General features: G+C 37.6%; 1 protein-coding gene and 1 non-coding gene across 3 annotated transcripts in view; one reads left to right on the top strand and one right to left on the bottom strand.

Annotated features, from left to right (window-relative positions):
• The window catches only part of KLF8 (KLF transcription factor 8), a 347,285-nt gene that overhangs the window by 260,871 nt on the left and 67,228 nt on the right, over window positions 1-19,186 (bottom strand). The gene's annotated exons all lie outside the window — the stretch shown is intronic.
• On the top strand, window positions 9,970-10,042 carry TRNAE-UUC (transfer RNA glutamic acid (anticodon UUC)). The gene has a single exon. It is a non-coding gene; the product is annotated as a tRNA-Glu (tRNA).

Below are 19,186 nucleotides of genomic sequence, written 5' to 3'. Positions count from 1 at the left end.
TAGATTTTTTTGATGATGACCATTCTGACCAGCATTTCTCTATTAGTGATGTTGAGTATCTTTTCATGTTTGTTGCCCATCTGTACATCTTCCTCAGAGAAATGTCTATGTAGGTCTTTCATGTGTTTAAAATTTTTATATATTGAGCTGCATGAGCTGTTTGTATATTTTAGAGATTAATCCTTTGTCATTTGATTTGTTGGCAAATGTTTCTCCCATTTGGAGGGTTGTTTTTTCTTCTTATTTATGGTTTCCTTTGCTGTGCAAAAGTGTTTATACTTAATTGGGTCCTATATGTTTATTTTTGTTTTTATTTTTATTAATCTAGGACGGAGACAAAACAGATCATGCTTTGATTTATATCAAACTGTGTTCTGCCTATGCTTTTCTGTAAGAGTTTGATAGTGTCTCACCTTGCATATATGTCTTTAACCCATTTTGAGTTTTTGTGTGTGTGTTTACATGGTATTAGGAAGTGTTCTAAATTCATTATCTTACATGTGAGTGCATGCATGCTAAGTCACTTCAGTCATGCTCACCTTTTTGTGATCCTGTGTACTGTAGCCCACCAAGGTCCTCTGTCCATGAGATTTCCCAGGAAAGAATACTGGAGTGGGTTGGCTTTTTTTTTTCTCCAGATCTTCCCAACTCAGGGACCCATGTCTCCTATGTCTCCTGAACTAGCAGGTAAGTTCTTTAACACCAGTGCCACATGTAGCTGTCAAGTTTTCCAGTTTTCCAAGCACCACTTATTAAAGAGGCTGTATTTGCTCTATTCTATATTCTGGCCTCCTTGTCATATTTTAGGTGATCATGGGTGCATGAGTTTAATCTTGGGGCTTTGTATCCTATTACTTTGATCTACATTTATGTTTTTGTGACAGTATCATACTGTCTTGATTACTATAGCTTTGTAGTATAGTCTGAAGTCAATAAGTCTGATTCCTCCAGCTCCACATTTCTCTCTCAAGATTGCTTTTGCTATTCAGAGTCTTTTGTGTTTCCATGAACTATAAATTTCTTTTTTAGTTCTAGTTCTGTAAAAAAAAAAAAATGCCATTGGTAATTTGATAGGGATTGAACTGAGTCTGTACATCGCTTGGGTGAGTATAGTCATTTTCACAATATTGATTCTTCCAATCCAAGAAGATAATATATATCTCCATTTGTTTGTGCTATTTTTTATTTAATTTTGTTTTTATTCTTCAATCTGTTTTTATGTTGTATCACATTGATTGATTTGTGTATATTGAAGAATCTTTGCATCCCTGGGATAAATCCCACTTGATCATGATGTATGATCCTTTTAGTGTGTTGTTGGATTCAGGTTGCTAGTATTTTGTTGAGAATTTTTGTCTATGTTCACCAGTACTACTGGCCTGTAATTTTCTTTTTTGTGTGTGATATCTTTGTCTGATTTTGATATCAGGGTGATGGTGGCCTTGTACAATGAATTTGGGTGTATTCCATCATCTGCAATATTTTGCCAGAGTTTAAGATGGATAGGTGTTAGCTTTTCTCTAAAGGTTTGATAGAATTCACCAGTGAAGCCATCTGGTCCTGGACTTCTGTATTTTGGGGAGATTTTTAACCACATTTCAATTTCATTAGTTATGATTGTTCTGTTCATATTTTCTATTTCTTCTGGTTCAGTCATGAAAGGTTGTGTTTGTCTTACAAGTTGTCCATTTTTTCCAGGTTTTCCATTTTATTGGCATATAAAATGCCTTGAATGTAGTCTCTTATGATCCTTTGTATTTCTGTGGTGCAAGTTTTATCTTCTACTTTTTTATTTCTAATTTTATTGATTTCAGCCCTCTCCTGTATTTTTTGATGAGTCTGGCTAAAGATTTATCAATTTTTTTTAATTTTCTCAAAGAGCTAGCTTTTAGTTTCATTGAATTTTTCAATTGTTTTTATTTATTTCTGCTCTTATCTTTATAATTTCTTTTCTTCTAATAACTTTGGGTTTTGTTTATTGTTGTTTCCCTAGTTGCTTCAATATAAGATTAGGTGTTTGTTGGATATTTTTCTTGTTTCTTTAGTAAGGGTTGCATTGCTATACATTTCCCTCTTATAAATGCTTTTGCTTCATCCCATAAATTTTGGGTCATTATGTTTTCACTATCACTTGTTTCTGGTATTTTTAAACTTTTCTCTTTAACTTCTTCAGTGATCTCTTGTTTATTTTGTAGCTTACTGGTTAGCTACTGAGAGGGTAATGGCAACCCACTCCAGTACTCTTGTCTGGAAAACCCCATGGATGGAGAAGCCTGGTGGGCTACAGTCCATGGAGTCGCAAAGAGTCAGAAAAGACTGAATGACTTCACTTTCACTTTCACTGAGAGGGTAACAGGCAGGAAGCCCAGGGGTCCCCAAGTGGAGGAAATGGACTGTAATTTTCAGACGTTTTTTCCCTCTCTTGTAAGTGGCAGAAGGAAACAAACTACAAATGTCAGATTTTTTCCCCCCTTCTCTATACAAAATTAAAAGGTTTCTTTTAAAATTCTGGTTCCACCTGAACTTAACTTTTCTCAAACCTTGAGCTAACCAATGCATTTTTCTTATGGAAATGTTTTTCTTAAGCTATATTAATGAACTGTGTATTTGCCTTACAATCTGCCTTTCTTCAAGTCAGACTGAGACCTGGGAACTGATAATGGTTCAACAAACCAGTATGTTTTATTCTTGGAAATGCTCTTTTAAGCTATGTTAATGAATCTATATATTTGCTTGGAAATCTGCCTTTCTTCAAGATTCATATCAATTGTTTTATGGCCTGGGGATGACTCACCTTGTGGCAATGCTATCTCAAAATGCTTGTTGTGGGTGAGGGGCCTGGTGTAACTCTCTCAGTTTTGGAGCATTTCCTTTCTCTAATTAGCAGTTTGCTAATAGGTATATAACTCCTTGCTATAAACTAGCAAGGGAGCACTCTTTCTGTCCCCTTCTGATGTCTATGTGCTTTGCCATGTTAGGGAAATTTTCAACTATAATCTCTTGAAATATTTTCTTATGCCCTTTCTCTTTCTCTTCTTCTTCTTGGACCCCTATAATTCCAATTTGGTACATTTAGTGTCCCAGATTTCTCTGCAACTGTCCTCAATTCTTTTCATTCTTTTTCTTTATTCTGCTCCTCAACATTTATTTCCACCATTCTGTATTTCAGCTCACCTTTTCTTTTTTTTTTTTTTTGCCTCAGTTATTTAGCTGTTGATTCCATCTAGCATTTTTTTATTTCAGTTAATCATGTTGTTCATTACTGATTGTTCATTCTTTAGTTCTTCTAGGTCCTTGTTAATTATTTCTTGAATCTTCTTGATCCATGCCTCCATTCTATTTCCAAGATCTTGGAGCATGTGTACTATGATTTCTCTGAATTTTTTTAAGGTAGATTGCCTATTTCCTCTTTATGTATTTGGTCTTTGGGGTTTTTTAGCTTGCTCCTTCATCTGCACCATATTTTTATGTCGTCTCATTTCGTCTAACCTACTGTGTTTAGGGTCTTTGTTCTCACAGGCTGCAGACTTGTATTTCCTCTTGCCTCTGCTGTCTGCCCCCTGGTAAGTGAGGATGGCATGTGTAGACTTCTTGGTGGAAGGGCCTTGTGCCTGCACTCTGGTGAGTAGATTTGAATGTTTACACTCTGTAGGTCAAGGCCTCATCAGGTGGGGTGTCTTGGGATATCTGTGAGCTAAGTATGATTTCAGGCAACCCATTTACTGATGGGTGGATTTGTGTTATTCTCTTGACTGGCATGACATTTCTAGCACTGAAGCCTGCTGGAAGTTGCACTGGGCTGGGTCTTTTGATATGGGTACCTCCATGAACATGCATGCCTATTAATATTCCCTGGACCCAGAAATTCTCTGGTGGTCCAACATCTTGGACTTTATGCTCCCAACCTGGAGGCCCAGGTTCAACTCTTCAGCAGAGCCTACAGCCAACAATGCAAGACCCTAGAGCCAACAGAGTGCAGACTGATAAAAAAGGAAGAAAAGGAAAGAAATAACAGAAAAATTTAAAATAAAAAAAGAAAACAGAACCCAAGACATACCAAAAACAACAGCAGATAAAAAAAGTAACAACAAACACACACACATAAAATAGGAAAAAAACAGACAAAACAATAACAAAATAATTCTGAGAATAGTTAATAAGGACTAAACTAACAAAGAATGAAAAATAAAAACAAAGCAAACAAACAATAAAAAGAGTAAAGCAAAAAAAAAAAACATAAAGTAGATACAGAAAAACAATGAAAACAAAATAAAATAACAAAGGACAAAAGCAGGGAAAAAAGCCACAAAGCAACAAGAAGAATATAAAACACAGTGCAACAAAAAGTTAAAGTAAAAAATTATATATAATATATACATATATAAAGTAAAAATAAAAACCAATAAAAGCAATAACAAAAACAATGAGTAAAATGAAACACACACACAAAAAGAAAGGTAGTAATATTTCCCTGGAGCCTCTTCTGTCAATGTTCTTGCTCCCACAGTGAGCCAGAGCCAAACCCCACATCCTAAGTAGGCTTTCAAATACCTCTAGATAGTTCTCTGTATCTGCTGTGGACACTGTGGAGCCAGCTCAGACTCTGACCTTGCCCAATTCTCACATGTACTTGCCCTCTGTGTCCAGTGCTGTGAAGGCTAAACAGGTCTCAATTGTTGAAACAGTTGTCGCATATTCATGTGTTCCAGAGACGCAGGATTTATCCAGCTTACATGGGGATTGAGTCCACAGCTTGTGCAGCTGCACAGAAAGATATCTGTTCCTCTTCCTTAGTTGCACTGCTCCTGGGGCTCAGGTTTGGTTTTGACCCAACCCCTTTGTGTGCCTCACTCTCAAGCATCTGTTCCCTGCCCAGATGAGAGGGAATGAATAGATGTTTGAGGCACCATTTATTTATTTATATTGGGGCACTGGTACTGTGGCCACAATTGGATTGTCTGTAAGTTGTCTGTGGCAGCAGGACCAACAAAAAGTTGGAACAGACTGTGGCACACTCCCTCTGTCGAGGAAGCAGAAGCTGGAGTATGGGAAGATGATGGCCGTACTCCCTGTGCACCTCTCAGTAATGATGCCTCGCTTTTCAGGCAGACCATGCTTTCTCTAGGGGGCATTCCCAGATGCAAATCTCCTCACTCCAGTCCCCTCTGCTGTATCCACCCAACCAACAGTGTTTCTCTCCCAGGATCCATTCTCTCAACCCCGAGCTTTAGCACTCAGCCCTCACCAGCATTGGAGGGCTCTTGTCCGAGGCAGGGGTGCCCACCACTGATTCCCAAGGGGGTTTTGGGATGGGCAGTGCTCAGGCCCTTGGAGCCCATGCTGGCCAACAGAGGAGACCTCCACCTAACAAGGAAGTGGACCCGCTCAGGTGGGAGCTCCTCCCAATGCCCATGGAGACCAAAGAAGCCAGCAGTTGGGGAAAGGGGTTATAATGTTAGGTTCTCCTCTTGCATGCCTCTCAACAATGACAACTTGCTTTTAGGTATCTTAGGCTTTTTCTCCAAATGTTCCCAGTTGTGGAGCTCCTTACTCCTATCTCTTCAGGCTGCCTTTTCACAATCAACAGTTGTCTCCTCCCTGGGTCCCTGTTCCAAACCCACTTTCCAACCCAGCCCTGTTTTGCAAAGACAATTCATGATTAAGGCTGGAATGTGCAGAGTTGTGGTAGAGTGCACTAAGGTTTACCTGCAATAATGTTTTCTATTATTCTGTTCCTTACCCAAAGTAGAAGATATGCTGACCTGAGGAACATAATCCAGGTCTGAAGGACATAATTCAAATAATTTCTAAAATCATCACTAGCTCCTCTGATCTATCAGGGATCCTTCCTCAGTGAATGGAACTTTGCACGTTTTATATACTCATCCTATTCACTCTATTTTTTGACTGGGTTGAGAAAAGACAAGTCCCTTGACAAAGATGAGTAAAAATCCCCCTTCCATACCATGTATGCACAATACCCTAGTTTCAAGAAAAATTTATTCATTCTCTTTATACATAGCTGCTGCTATATTTCACATCTCTGTGTGGATCACAATAAACTGTGGAAAATTCTGAAAGAGATAGGAATACCAGACCACCTGATCTGCCTCTTGAGAAATTTGTATGCAGGTCAGGAAGCAACAGTTAGAACTGGACATAGAACAACAGACTGGTTCCAAATAGGAAAAGGAGTATGTCAAGGCTGTATATTGTCACCCTGTTTATTTAACTTATATGCAGAGTACATCATGAGAAACGCTGGACTGGAAGAAACACAAACTGGAATCAAGATTGCCGGGAGAAATATCAATAACCTCAGATATGCAGATGACACCACCCTTATGGCAGAAAGTGAAGAGGAAATAAAAAGTCTCTTGATGAAAGTGAAAGTGGAGAGTGAAAAAGTTGGCTTAAAGCTCAATATTCAGAAAACGAAGATCATGGCATCCAGTCCCATCACTTCATGGGAAATAGATGGGGAAACAGTGGAAACAGTGTCAGACTTTATTTTTCTGGGCTCCAAAATCACTACAGATGGTGACTGCAGCCATGAAATTAAAAGACGCTTACTCCTTGGAAAGAAGGTTATGACCAACCTAGATAGCATATTCAAAAGCAGAGACATTACTTGGCCAACAAAGGTTCATCTAGTCAAGGCTATGGCTTTTCCAGTAGTCATGTATGGATATGAGAGTTGGACTGTGAAGAAGGCTGAGCGCTGAAGAATTGATGCTTTTGAACTGTGGTGTTGGAGAAGACTCTTGAGAGTCCCTTGCACGGCAAGGAGATCCAACCAGTCCATTCTGAAGGAGATCAGCCCTGGGATTTCTTTGGAAGGAATGATGCTAAAGCTGAAACTCCAGTACTTTGGCTACCTCATGCGAAGAGTTAACTCATTGGAAAAGACTCTGATGATGGGAGGGAATGGGGGCAGGAGGAGAAGGGGACGACAGAGGATGAGATGGCTGGATGGCATCACTGACTAGATGGACGTGAGTCTCAGTGAACTCCGGGAGTTTGTGATAGACAGGGAGGCCTGGCGTGCTGCAATTCATGGGGTCGCAAAGAGTCGGACACGACTGAGCGACTGACCTGATCTGATCTGATGTCATTTTACTTGCTTTTTTCTTTAGTTAGAATGTCTTCTCAACATTTCCCTCCTATCACCACCTTTTACTCCTCTTTCGCTTATTGAATATTCATCCTTCAGATTCAGCTCAAATTCTACGTCTAGCATTACCTTCCTCATGAAGACTTTCTTGCCATCCATCACACATTTGAGCTCCATCCTCTAAACTACCACAGCACCTGGTAAAGATCATTATTATAGTACCTAGCATTATAATAGGAATTGTGCATTTATATTACTTCTTTGAACTCCTCCAGGCTAGAGCTAATGTGTTGTATGTAGCCCTGGTGCTTGATACAGTGTTTGTAACATAGTAGGCACTGAGCTAGTTGTTCATTTATTCAGTACTGGGAGTTAGTGTAAAGAACAGTGTCCCTTATGAAGGTTATTAAATACTAGTCGGAATGAAAGGACAATAAACAGTATAGAATATGTCAGATAAAATCAGAGAGGGTAGTAGGGATGGGGGTACTCACGAGGGTGTTATTTTTTTATATAAACCTGTCTGGGGAGGTAACATTTTAACAGAAGACTGAAAAAAGCAGAAGGTTAGTCACGTGGATATTGCAGGGAAGAGGATTCCCAGCAGAAGGAATGGCAAATTCAAAGTTGTTATAGCTTAAACACAGTGAATGGAGACAGGGGATAAGAGATGGGGTCAGAGAGGGAGCAGGTACAAAATCGTGCACTTTCTTGTATGCCAAGGTAAGTACTTTGGCTTTCAGTTTGATGGGATGCCATTGGAGACATTTGAGCATGGAACTGACCTGATATGCCTTTGGTTATAATAGGATCACTCTTGCTGATGTATTAGGAATACATTTTTAGGGACAGATAAAGAATAGAGGGTACTACTAGGGGAGAGATGGTGGTAGCACAGACCAGTTTGGTATGCTGGAGTTGGTGAAAAGTGGTGGGATTTAGGAGATTCTCTTTTATAAGATTATAGCTAACAGCATGTGCTCTATTTATCAAATACAGAATATAATGATGACTCTAAGGTCTTTGGCCTGATAAACTGAAAGGAGGCACAATTTACTGAAAAAGAGAAGGCTGAAAGAAGCAGGTTGATTACAGCCATGGGAACACTGAGTTGTGCTTTGGCTGGGTTAATAATGGGACAAAGTAAGATGAATAGATGAAGGAGAGGAAGATGAACAGTTTTCCTGAGATAAATTAAGGCTACCTGACTTTGGTGTTTTGAGGTACTGTTCTTCACAAAACCAAAGTCAGTAACAACAGTTTCAAAAGTCACTAAAATTTATTTAATAAAAAATAAGTGCTAGGCACTGTGGGTACTTTATATGTATGCTCTTATTTAATATTTCTCCGAATGCTAGAAATTACAAATTATTTTTCCCTTTCTGCAGATGATACAGCTAAAGTTCAGAGACTTAGACACACTCCAAAATCATCACGGATTTCTACTATACATTATCTTTGTCCATGAACAGATTTGAACCACTCCTGTTATAGTATATATTTTGTCCAGTTTTGCAATTGGATAAATGAAGATCTTAGAGGCAGAGAGTACTTAAGTATTTCAGACAGAAATATACCACAATCCGGAGATATGTCCTCTCATATAAAAAATACTAACAGAAATAAAAAACAGGAGGAAAGCTAGAAAATTCACAAATACATAGAAATTAAATGACACGCTCCTGAAAAATCAAAGAAGAAATCAAAAGGAAAATAAAAAATAAAAAAAGAAATACAACGTATCAGAACTTATGGGGTGCAGCAAAGGCAGTTTTAAGAAGAAAGTTTATGACTATAAACATACACATTTAAGAGCAAAGAAATATCTCAAACAGCCTAACATTACACCTCAAGGAACTAGAAAAACTAGGCCCAAAATTAGCAGAAGTAAAGAAATAATAAAGATCAGAGCAGATGTAAAGGGAAGAGAGAATAATAACACAATAGAGAAGATTAAAAAAAGCAAGAACTGGTTCTTTGGAAAGGTAAAGGAAATGACTAATCTTTAGCTATACTAACCAAGAAATAAAAAAGATAAATTAAATTTTAAAAATTACAAGTGAAAGAAGTGGCATTACCACTGGTACCAGAGATACCAAGACTATAAAAAATGATACACCAACTTATTGGACATCCTAACTAGAGGAAGTAGATTCCTATAATAATATAATCTATCAAGTGTGAATCATGAAAAAATAGAAAATATGAACAGACTAATAACAAGTAAGAAAACTGAATCATTAATAAAAAATCTCCCAAATAAGGCAAGGTCAGGACTAGGTGGGTTTATTGGTGAATTCGACCAAATATTTAAAGAAAAATTACCAATCCTCCTCTACTCCTCCAAAAAAATTGAAGAGGAGGGGATACTCTCAAATTCATGTTAGGAAATCAGCTTTACCCTGACTCAAAAGCAGATAAGGACACTATAAGAAAGCCATAGGCCAATATCACTAATGAATATGGATGCAAAAATTCTCAACAAGATACTAAGACAACTAATTCAACAGCACATTAAAAGAGCATATACCATGTTCGAGGGGCTTCCCTGGTAGCTCAAACGGTAAAGTGTCTGCCTGCAATTCAGGAGACCTGGGTTCGATCCCTGGGTCGGGAAGATCCCCTGGAGAAGGAAATGGGAATCCACTCCAGTACTCTTGCCTGGAAAATTCCATGGATGGAGGAGCCTGGTAGGCTACAGTTCATGGGATCACAAAGAGTCAGACACGACTGAGCAACTTCACTGATACCATGTTCAAGCGGGATTTATCCCAAGGATATAAAAATGATTCCACATATGCCAATCAATCATGTGGCACACTATAGTAAAAGAACAAATGATAGCAGGAATTAATTCCTTGATGGTCTAGTAGTTAGGACTCTACACTTTCACTGCTGAGGGCCCAGGTTCAATCCCTGGTCAAGGAACTAAGATCCTGAAAGCCATACAGTGTGGCCAAAAAAAAAAAAAAAAAGAGAGAGAATAAAGGAAAAATTCACATTATCAGCTCAACAGATAAAGAAAAAATATTTAATAAATACAGTGCTCTTTCATAGTAAGTTTCATAGAAGAAACTTACTTCAACATAATAAAGGCTCCATAGGACCAGCCCACAGATGACATCATACTCAATGACGAAAGGCTGAAAGCATTTCCTCTAAGATCAACAAGATAAGGATGTTTACTCCCAGCACTCCTATTCAATGTAGTACCAGAAGTCCTAGCCAGAGCAATCAAGCAAGAGAAAGTAATAAGTCATCCAAAACAGAAAAGAAATAAAATTGCTCTATTTGCAGATGACATCTCATATATAGAAAAGCCTAAAGATTCCACCAAACAATTGTTAGACTTAACAAATAAAGTGGAAGTGAAGTCGTTCAGTCATGTCCAACTCTCAGCAACCCTGTGGACTGCAGCCTACCAGGCTCCTCTGTCCATGGGATTTTCCAGGCAAGAGTAGTAGAGTGGGTTGCCATTGCCTTCTCCAAACAAATAATTGTAAGAACTACTAAACAGTAATTGTTAGAATGAATAAAATTGCAGGATACAAAATCAATATACAAAAATCAGTTATGTTTCTTTACACTAACAACGAACTATCTGAAAAACAAATAAAACAATCCCATTTGCAACAGTATCAAAACCAATAAAATACTTAAGAAAAATTTAACCAAAAAGTGAAAGATCTGTGCAGTAAAAACTGTAAGACATTGGTAAATGGCATAAAATTCCATTTATAAGATGAATAATTTACTGGAGATCTAACTGACAGGATGGTACATATAGTTAACAACAATGTATTGTATACTTGAAAATTAGTAAGAGAGTAGACCTCAATTTCAGAAATAAAGTCCAGAAATAAACTCATGCATATACCGTCAGTTAACATTTGACAAGGGAGCAGACAATACTCAATGAGGAAAAGACAGTCTCTTCAATAAACAGTGTTAGGAAAACTAGATGTACACATGCAAAAAATGAAATTGAACTCCCTTTTATGTCACTCAAAAAGTTAACCTGAAGTGGATTAAAGACCTAAATGTAAGACTGGAAACCATAAAACTCCTAGGAAAAAAATGTAGGTAAAGAAACTCCTTAATGTTAAGTTATTGAGTTTTTAAATATTAATAAACTTAATATTGAATTTTTACATATATAAGTATATATTTCAAAATGATTACTAGAATAAGGTTAGTTAACAAATCTATTACCTCACATAATTACCCATTTTTGGCATGTGGTGAGAACCTTTGAGGTCCACTCTCTTAGCAACTTTCAAGTATATATTATTGTTAACTATATTCACCATGCTGTCAATTAGATCTCCAGAAAATTATTCATTTTATAAATGGAATTTTGCACCATTTGGCAACAAATTTTTGGATATGACAATAAAAGCATAAAAAACGAAAACACAATAAGTAAGACTATATAAAACTAAAAAGCTTCTGAACAGTAATAAATATATAAATAAATAAGCAAATAAAATGAAAGACAACCTAACAGAATGAGAAAAAATATTTGAAAACTATCTATCTGGTAAGGGGTTAATATCCAAAATATGTAAGTGTTAGTCGCTCAGTTGTGTCCGACTCTTTGCAACCCCATGGACTTTAGCCTGCCAGGCTCCTCTGTCTATGGGATTCTTCAGGCAAGGATACTGGAGTGGGTTGCCATTCCCTTCTCCAAAAATATATAAGAAACCCATATAACTCAATACCAAAAAAAGAAAGGAAGAAAGAATCCAGTTTAAAAAGGAGCATAAGACCTTTGGATCATTTTTCTATAGAAGACAGTCACATGGTCAACTGATACATGAAAATATGCTCAACATCACTAATTACCAGGAAAATGTAAAGAATAAAAGGGGCACCTATGCACTGTTGGTAGTAATGTAAATCGGTACACCCACTATGGAGAACAGTATGGTGGTGCCTCAAAAAAAACAAAACAAAACAAAACAAAAACAGCTAAAAATAGAACTACAATATAATACAGCAATCTCACTTATCGGTAAGACAAGGCACACCTGTGAGTTTAGTTCCAAACCACCACAATAAGGAAAATAGCACAATTGAGTCACACACATTTTTAAGTTTCCCAGTGAATATAAAAGTTTATGTTTGCATTATATTATAGTCTATTCAGGCTTCCCTGGTGGTTCAGTAGTAAAGAACCTACCTGCAATGCAGGGGCCACAGGAGATGCAGGTTTGATCCTTGGGTTAGGAAGATCCTGGAGGAGAGCATGGCAATGCACACCAATAATTTTGCCTGGAGAATCCCAAGGACAGAGGAGCCTGGCAGGTTATAGTCCATAGGGTGGAAGAGACGAACACGACTGAAGTGAGTTAGCACACAGTCACACAGTCTATTAACTAAACGCATAAGAGTATTTTATCTAAAAACGTGCATCAGTTCAGTTCAGTTCAGTTCAGTCGCTCAGTCGTGTCCGACTCTTTGCGACCCCATGAGTTGGAGCACGCCAGGCCTCCCCGTCCATCACCAACTCCCGGAGTTCACTCAGACTCACGTCCATCGAGTCAGTGATGCCATCCAGCCATCTCATCCTCTGTCGTCCCCTTCTCCTCCTGCCTCCAATCCCTCCCAGAATCAGAGTCTTTTACAATGAGTCAACTCTTCGCATGAGGTGGCCAAAGTACTGGAGTTTCAGCTTTACCATCATTCCTTCCAAAGAAATCCCAGGCCTGATCTCCTTCAGAATGGACCGGTTGGATCTCCTTGCGGTCCAAGGGACTCTCAAGAGTCTTCTCCAACACCACAGTTCAAAAGCATCAATTCTTCAGCGCTCAGCCTTCTTCACAGTCCAACTCTCACATCCATACATGACCACTGGAAAAACCATAGCCTTAACTAGACGGACCTTTGTTGGCAAAGTAATGTCTCTGCTTTTCTTTTTTTTTTAATTTTTTAGTTTTTTTTTTTTTTTTTAACTTTAAAATATTGTATTGGTTTTGCCATATATCAACATGAATCTGCCACAGGTATACACGTGTTCCCATCTAGGTTGGTCATAACTTTTCTTCCAAGGAGTAAGCGTCTTTTAAATTCATGGCTGCAATCACCATCTGCAGTGATTTTGGAGACCCCCAAAATAAAGTTTGACACTGTTTCCGCATCTGTTTCCCATGAAATGATGGGACTGGATGCCATGATCTTTGTTTTCTGAATGTTGAGCTTTAAGCCAACTTTTTCACTCTCCTCTTTCACCTTCATCAAGAGGCTTTTTAGTTCCTCTTCACTTTCTGCCATAAGGGTGGTGTCATCTGCATATCTGAGGTTACTGATATTTCTTCCAGCAATCTTGATTTCAGCTTGTGCTTCTTCCAGCCCAGCTTTTCTCATGATGTACTCTGCATATAAGTTAAATAAGCAGGGTGACAATATACAGCCTTGACGTACTCCTTTTCCTATTTGGAACCAGTCTGTTGTTCCACGTCCAGTTCTAACTGTTGTTTCCTGACCTGCATACAAATTTCTCAAATGTGCATAACTTACTTAAAAAATACTTTATTGCTAAACAAAAAATGAGCCTTCAGTTCAGATGGTGGTGCCGGGTCTTGCCTCAATGTTGATGGCTGCTGACTGGTCAGGTTGGTGGTTACTGAAGGTTGGGGTGGCTGTAGCAACTTCTTAAAATAAGACAACAATACAGTTTGCAGTATCAATTGAGTCTTCCATTCATGAAGTATTTCTTTGTAGTATGAAATACTATTTGATGATAGCATTTTATCCATGGTAGCACTTCTTTGAAAATTGGAGTCAATCTTCTCAAACTCTACCACAACTTTATCAACTAAGTTTATGTAATATTCTAATTCCTTTGTTGTCATTCCAACAATCTTCACAGTGTCTTCACCAGCAGGAGAGTCCATCTCCAGAAACAACTTTCTTTGACCATCCTTAAGAAACAACTCCTCACCCAATAAATTTTTATCATGAGATTGCAGCAACTCAGTCACATTTTCAGTCTCTACTTCTAATTCTAGTTTTCTCTTTCTATTTTCACCACATCTGAATATACATCCTCTACAGAAATCATGAGGATTGGAATCAACTTCCAAACTCCAGTTTATATTGATATTTTAACCTCTTTCCATGATTCATGACTGTTCTTCATGGTATCTAGCATGGTTAATCCTTTCCAGAAGATTTTTCCTTTACTTTGTCCTAATCCATGAAAGAAATTATTATCTATAGCAGCTATAGCTTTAAAAAATATATTTCTTAAACAATATGACTTGAAAGTCAAAATTATTCCTCGATCTATGGACTGCAGAATGGATGTCGTGTTAACAAGCATGAAAACAACATTAATCTTGTGGCATATCCATCAAGAGCTCTTCAGTGACCAGGTATCAATGCCAATGAACATTAATGTTTAAAAAGGAATCAATTTTTTCCAAGAACTAGGTCTCAACAGTAAGCTTAAAATATTCAGTAAACAATGCTATAAACAGATATACTTGTCATTCAGGCATCGTTCTTCCTTCTACAGAAGACCGGCAGAATGTCTAACATAGTTCTTAATAGTCCTGGGATTTTTGGAATGGTAAATGAGCACTGGCTTACCAGTTACCAGCTACCTTAGCCCCCAAGAAGAGAGTCAGCCTGTCCTTTGAAACCAGGCATTGACTTCTCATTTATGGCTCTAAAAGTCCTAGATGGCATCTTCTTCCAATAGAAGGTTGATTCATCTATTTGAAAATCTGTTGTTCAGTGTAGCCACCTTCATTAATTATCTTAGAATTTCTGGATAACTTGCTTCAGCTTTTACATCAGCACTTTCAAGAAGTGCTTCACCTTGCACTTTTATGTTAGGTAGAAGGCTTCTTCCCTTAAATCTAATGAACTAAGCTCTTCTAGCTTCACACTTTTCTTCTGCAGCTTCCTCACTTCTTTCAGCCTTCACAGAATTGAGGAGAGTCAGGGCTTTGCTTTGGATAAGGTTTGGCTTAGGGGAATGTTGTGGCTGGTTTGATTTCTGTCTAGACCACTCAAATCTCTCCATACCAGCAAAAAGGTTGTTTTTGCTTTATTATGGTTCATATGTTCAGTGGAGTAGCACTTTCAATTTCCTTTAAGAAATACTTTTCCTTTGCATTCACAACTTGTCTATTTGATGCATGCAAGAGGTGTAGCTTTTGGCCTGTCTTAGCTGTCAACATGGAGAAGGAAATGGCAACCCACTCCAGTGTTCTTGCCTGGAGAATCCCAGGGACGGGGGAGCCTGGTGGGCTGCCATCTATGGGGTCACACAGAGTCGGACATGACTGAAGCGACTTAGCAGCAGCAGCAGCTTTCAACACGCTTTTCTCACTAAGCTTAATAAGTTCTAGCTTTTGATTTAAAGTGAGAGACATGTGACTTTTCCTTTTACTTGAACACTTATAGGCCATTGTAAGGTTATTAATTGGCCTGATTTCAATATTGTTGTGTCTCAGGTAATAAGGAGATCTGAACAGAGAGAGATGAAGGCACAACCAGTCAGCAAAGAAGTCAGAATACACATACCATCTATCAATTACGTCTGTCACATACAGGCATGATCTGTGATGCCCCAAAACCATTGTAATATAAAAGAACATCTATCACAAATCACCATAATAAATATAGTAATAATGAAAAAGCTTGAAATAGCATGAGAATTACCAAAATATGACAGAGATATGAAGTAAGCAAATGTTGGAAAAATAGTGCCAATAGATTTGCTCAATGCAGGGTTACCACAAACCTATAATTTGAAAAATACACACACACAATTATCTGTATAAATTAAAGCACAATAGAATGAGGTATGCCTACATATAAAAAGGGGATAAAATCAGTACCTGAAAGAGACATCTGCAACATCATGCTTGTTGTAGACATTATTTAAAATAATCAAGACATGGAAACAACCTAAGTGTCCAGCAACTGATGCATGGATAAAGAAATGGAATGGAATGCTAATCATCCAGAAAAAGAAGGAAATCTTGACATTTGTGACTACATGGGTGTACCTTGAGGGCATTATGCAAGTGAAATAAATCAGAGAAAGACAAATACTCTAAGATATCACTTATATATAGAATCTTAAAAAAATGAACTCATAGAAACAGAGTAGATGGGTTGTGGTCAGGGGCAGAGGAGTGGGAAAAAATGGGTGAAAGTGGCTATTTCTAAATATAAGGAATAAGTTTTAGTACTTCACAGCATGATGACTATAGTTAACAATACCATATTGTATCCTTGAAAGTTGCTAAGAGAATATAGATCCTAAAAGTTGTTACCAGACACAAAAAAAAAATTGTATCTACATGAGATGATAGATGTGTTAATTAACTTCATCGTGGTAATCATTTCACAATAAATACATATATCAAATAATCACATTTTATACCTTTAACTTATACAATATTATATTTCAACAAAGCTGGAGAAAACATTATTTATCAAAAAATAGAAGAACATATTTGCTGAGCACTAGACGAGGTGTTAGACAATGTGTTAATGAGATTTCAAAGCTTCATAATCTAATGGAGAGAACTGAATTATTCATGCCTTGGTGAGTGTGGACTCTAACACATGAAATCATCTTGACTAATTTTCATTCTTTAGACAAGGTCAAGATATTCCATTGCATATCTACTATATGGCGCATTATATTCCTTAAGACCTTGAAAAGTGTTATGCGAAGATCTGTCTCTCTGCTCCCCTCTTATTCTGAGAAGACACTAAGAAATCACTTGTAAGGTCCAGGTAAATGAGGAAGGGTTACATTTGATGTCACTAGACTATGGAGGATGGGGGCATGAAAGGATGTCAGGAATTTGTAAGCACCACCAGCCATTTTTTAAAATGCCTCTTAAAAGTGCAGGTGGAAAAAAAAAAAAAACAATATTAATCATACTGTAGATCCTATGAAGGCATAAACTGGAAAACTCGTTCAGATGCTGAGCTGACTCTGACACTAGGGCCCTTTCAGTGCCCTCTCAATCAAGCCTGCTGAAATGACTGCTAAACTAAAATTAATTCACTGTAGAGACTTCTGAAGGGATTTTGCTGTGCACTTCTATTTCTGAATGAAATTCACAGTTGAACTTCTTCTGACTTTTGATCTTCATGAAGGGAGTTATTCCTGTGAGTTGTGAAAGGAGAATGAGAATGTGAAAAGAATGGACATTAAAATGTCAAATATATATCAAACAGAAGAATCATTTTCTCTTGATTCAGCCATAGCCAAGACTCAAAAGAAAATACACTAGATTTTATGACATCACCCTTTTTTACCATAGTGTACATAAGCTAGGCTAAACTGAATCCACAGGGGCTTGATGCAGGTTGGGAGCTCTCCCAAGAAAATCCTCTGTCAATGAGAAAGAACACCCCACTGACCTCTCCCTATATAGTCCACAATGTCCTATGGCATGTAAAGATAGCTGTGGAAAGCATGGTATTTTACATGGCATCAGAAACTGATGAATAATGCACATATTTCAGGCAGAGAGACAGTAGAGTAGGTAGAGAGAGCAGATGCTAAAGTGTGCCTGGCTTCAAATCTAACCTCTGCTATTTATATGTTGTGTGACTTTGGTCAAGTTATTTATTCAGCAAATATTAAGTGAGATTTTAATATGTGCAAAGTTTTATTTTAGGCATTTTAGACATCTAAATCAACAAAACAGGTACAGATCCCTGCCTTCATAAATCCTTCATTCTAGTGGCAGAACAAAGACAATAAACAATAAATGTAACAAATTTCATACTATATTTGCTTGAGGTAAAGGTAAAGTCATATAATAGTGCCTAGTACATAGGACATGCTTCATTAATTTTAACTACTGTTATTATTGCCCCATGATGTAATTTGACCAAAGACTGTTTCCTACCAAAATGCCATTAATCCCCTAGAAAAATACTTCTTCAGTTCATCCTCTCTTTTATGGAAACAGTCATGGCATTCCACTCCTCAATTATGTAGATTTCAGGAATGGCTGAGGAAAAATGGACACCCAGACTGGTTCCAGTTATATAAAATATCCTTATGGAAAATAAATATAGAAACCAAACACTACACTTACAACTTACCTATGAAATCTTGATTTTTCTCCCTCAATCTTGTTTTCACCACTCTTCCACTTACTAATAACTCCTTGCATCGATCCTTTCTTTTAAACAACCCTTTCTTTCTAGTCTTATTACTGTCTTCTGTCCAAGTCCCCTGCCTTTATCCAATGGCTAGAAAAATTATAGTCTTAAGGCATTCAGAGGTTGTTTTATGCTTTTGAACAGGGTCAAGTATTTCATGAGTTTTTTTTATTTCATAGCCACTCACTATTAATAACTCTTTTCATTGAGTAAGGAGATTGTACTGGCTCTCATCAAATACACTTAAGGAGAAGGCTAGAACGGTGAAAATGTTGAAAGGAAACATACAGAGGCACTCATTCCAGAACCCATGTTCACTAAGACACTAGAGATGCCAAGAAGCAGGAATGCTTAGCAACAGCTCCCTTGATCTCCTAGAGTTCACTCATTTATTGTGTGCATGTATCTTTCAGAGTGAGGAGTGGGTAGAGAACAGGGAAGATTTGGAGAATAGTGTATGAGAACATCAAAGGAAGAGAAGCAGGAAAGGAATTAAGTGCAGCAAGGCAAATCAGAGGTCTGAAAACCAAGTTCAACTCCAGGTATTAGCATTATAATAAGAAAAAAAACGGAAGAGAAAAACAAAGTATAGGTACACAGAAATGTGCCATTTGAATAGAGCTTAAAGCATGAAACTCAAATGGACATTTGAAGACTGAAGTTCAATTTCTTCACCTCTTTATTTAAAAGTACTTAATACTGTATTTTTCAGGCACTCTATCTATCAGATCTAGGCCCTTAAATCTATTTCTCACTTCCACTGTATAATCATAAGGGATTTGATTTAGGTCATACCTGAGTGGTCTAGTGGTTTTCCCTACTTTCTTCAATTTAAGTCTGAATTTGGCAATAAGGAGTTCATGATCTGAGCCACAGTCAACTCCTGGTCTTGTTTTTGCTGACTGTATAGAGCTTCTCCAT

This window comes from Bos taurus, chromosome X (assembly GCF_002263795.3).
Source record: "Bos taurus isolate L1 Dominette 01449 registration number 42190680 breed Hereford chromosome X, ARS-UCD2.0, whole genome shotgun sequence".
NCBI classification, from domain to species: Eukaryota; Metazoa; Chordata; class Mammalia; order Artiodactyla; family Bovidae; genus Bos; species Bos taurus.
Note: the sequence above shows the minus strand (reverse complement) of the source record. Positions and strands in the feature narration are given on the sequence as shown.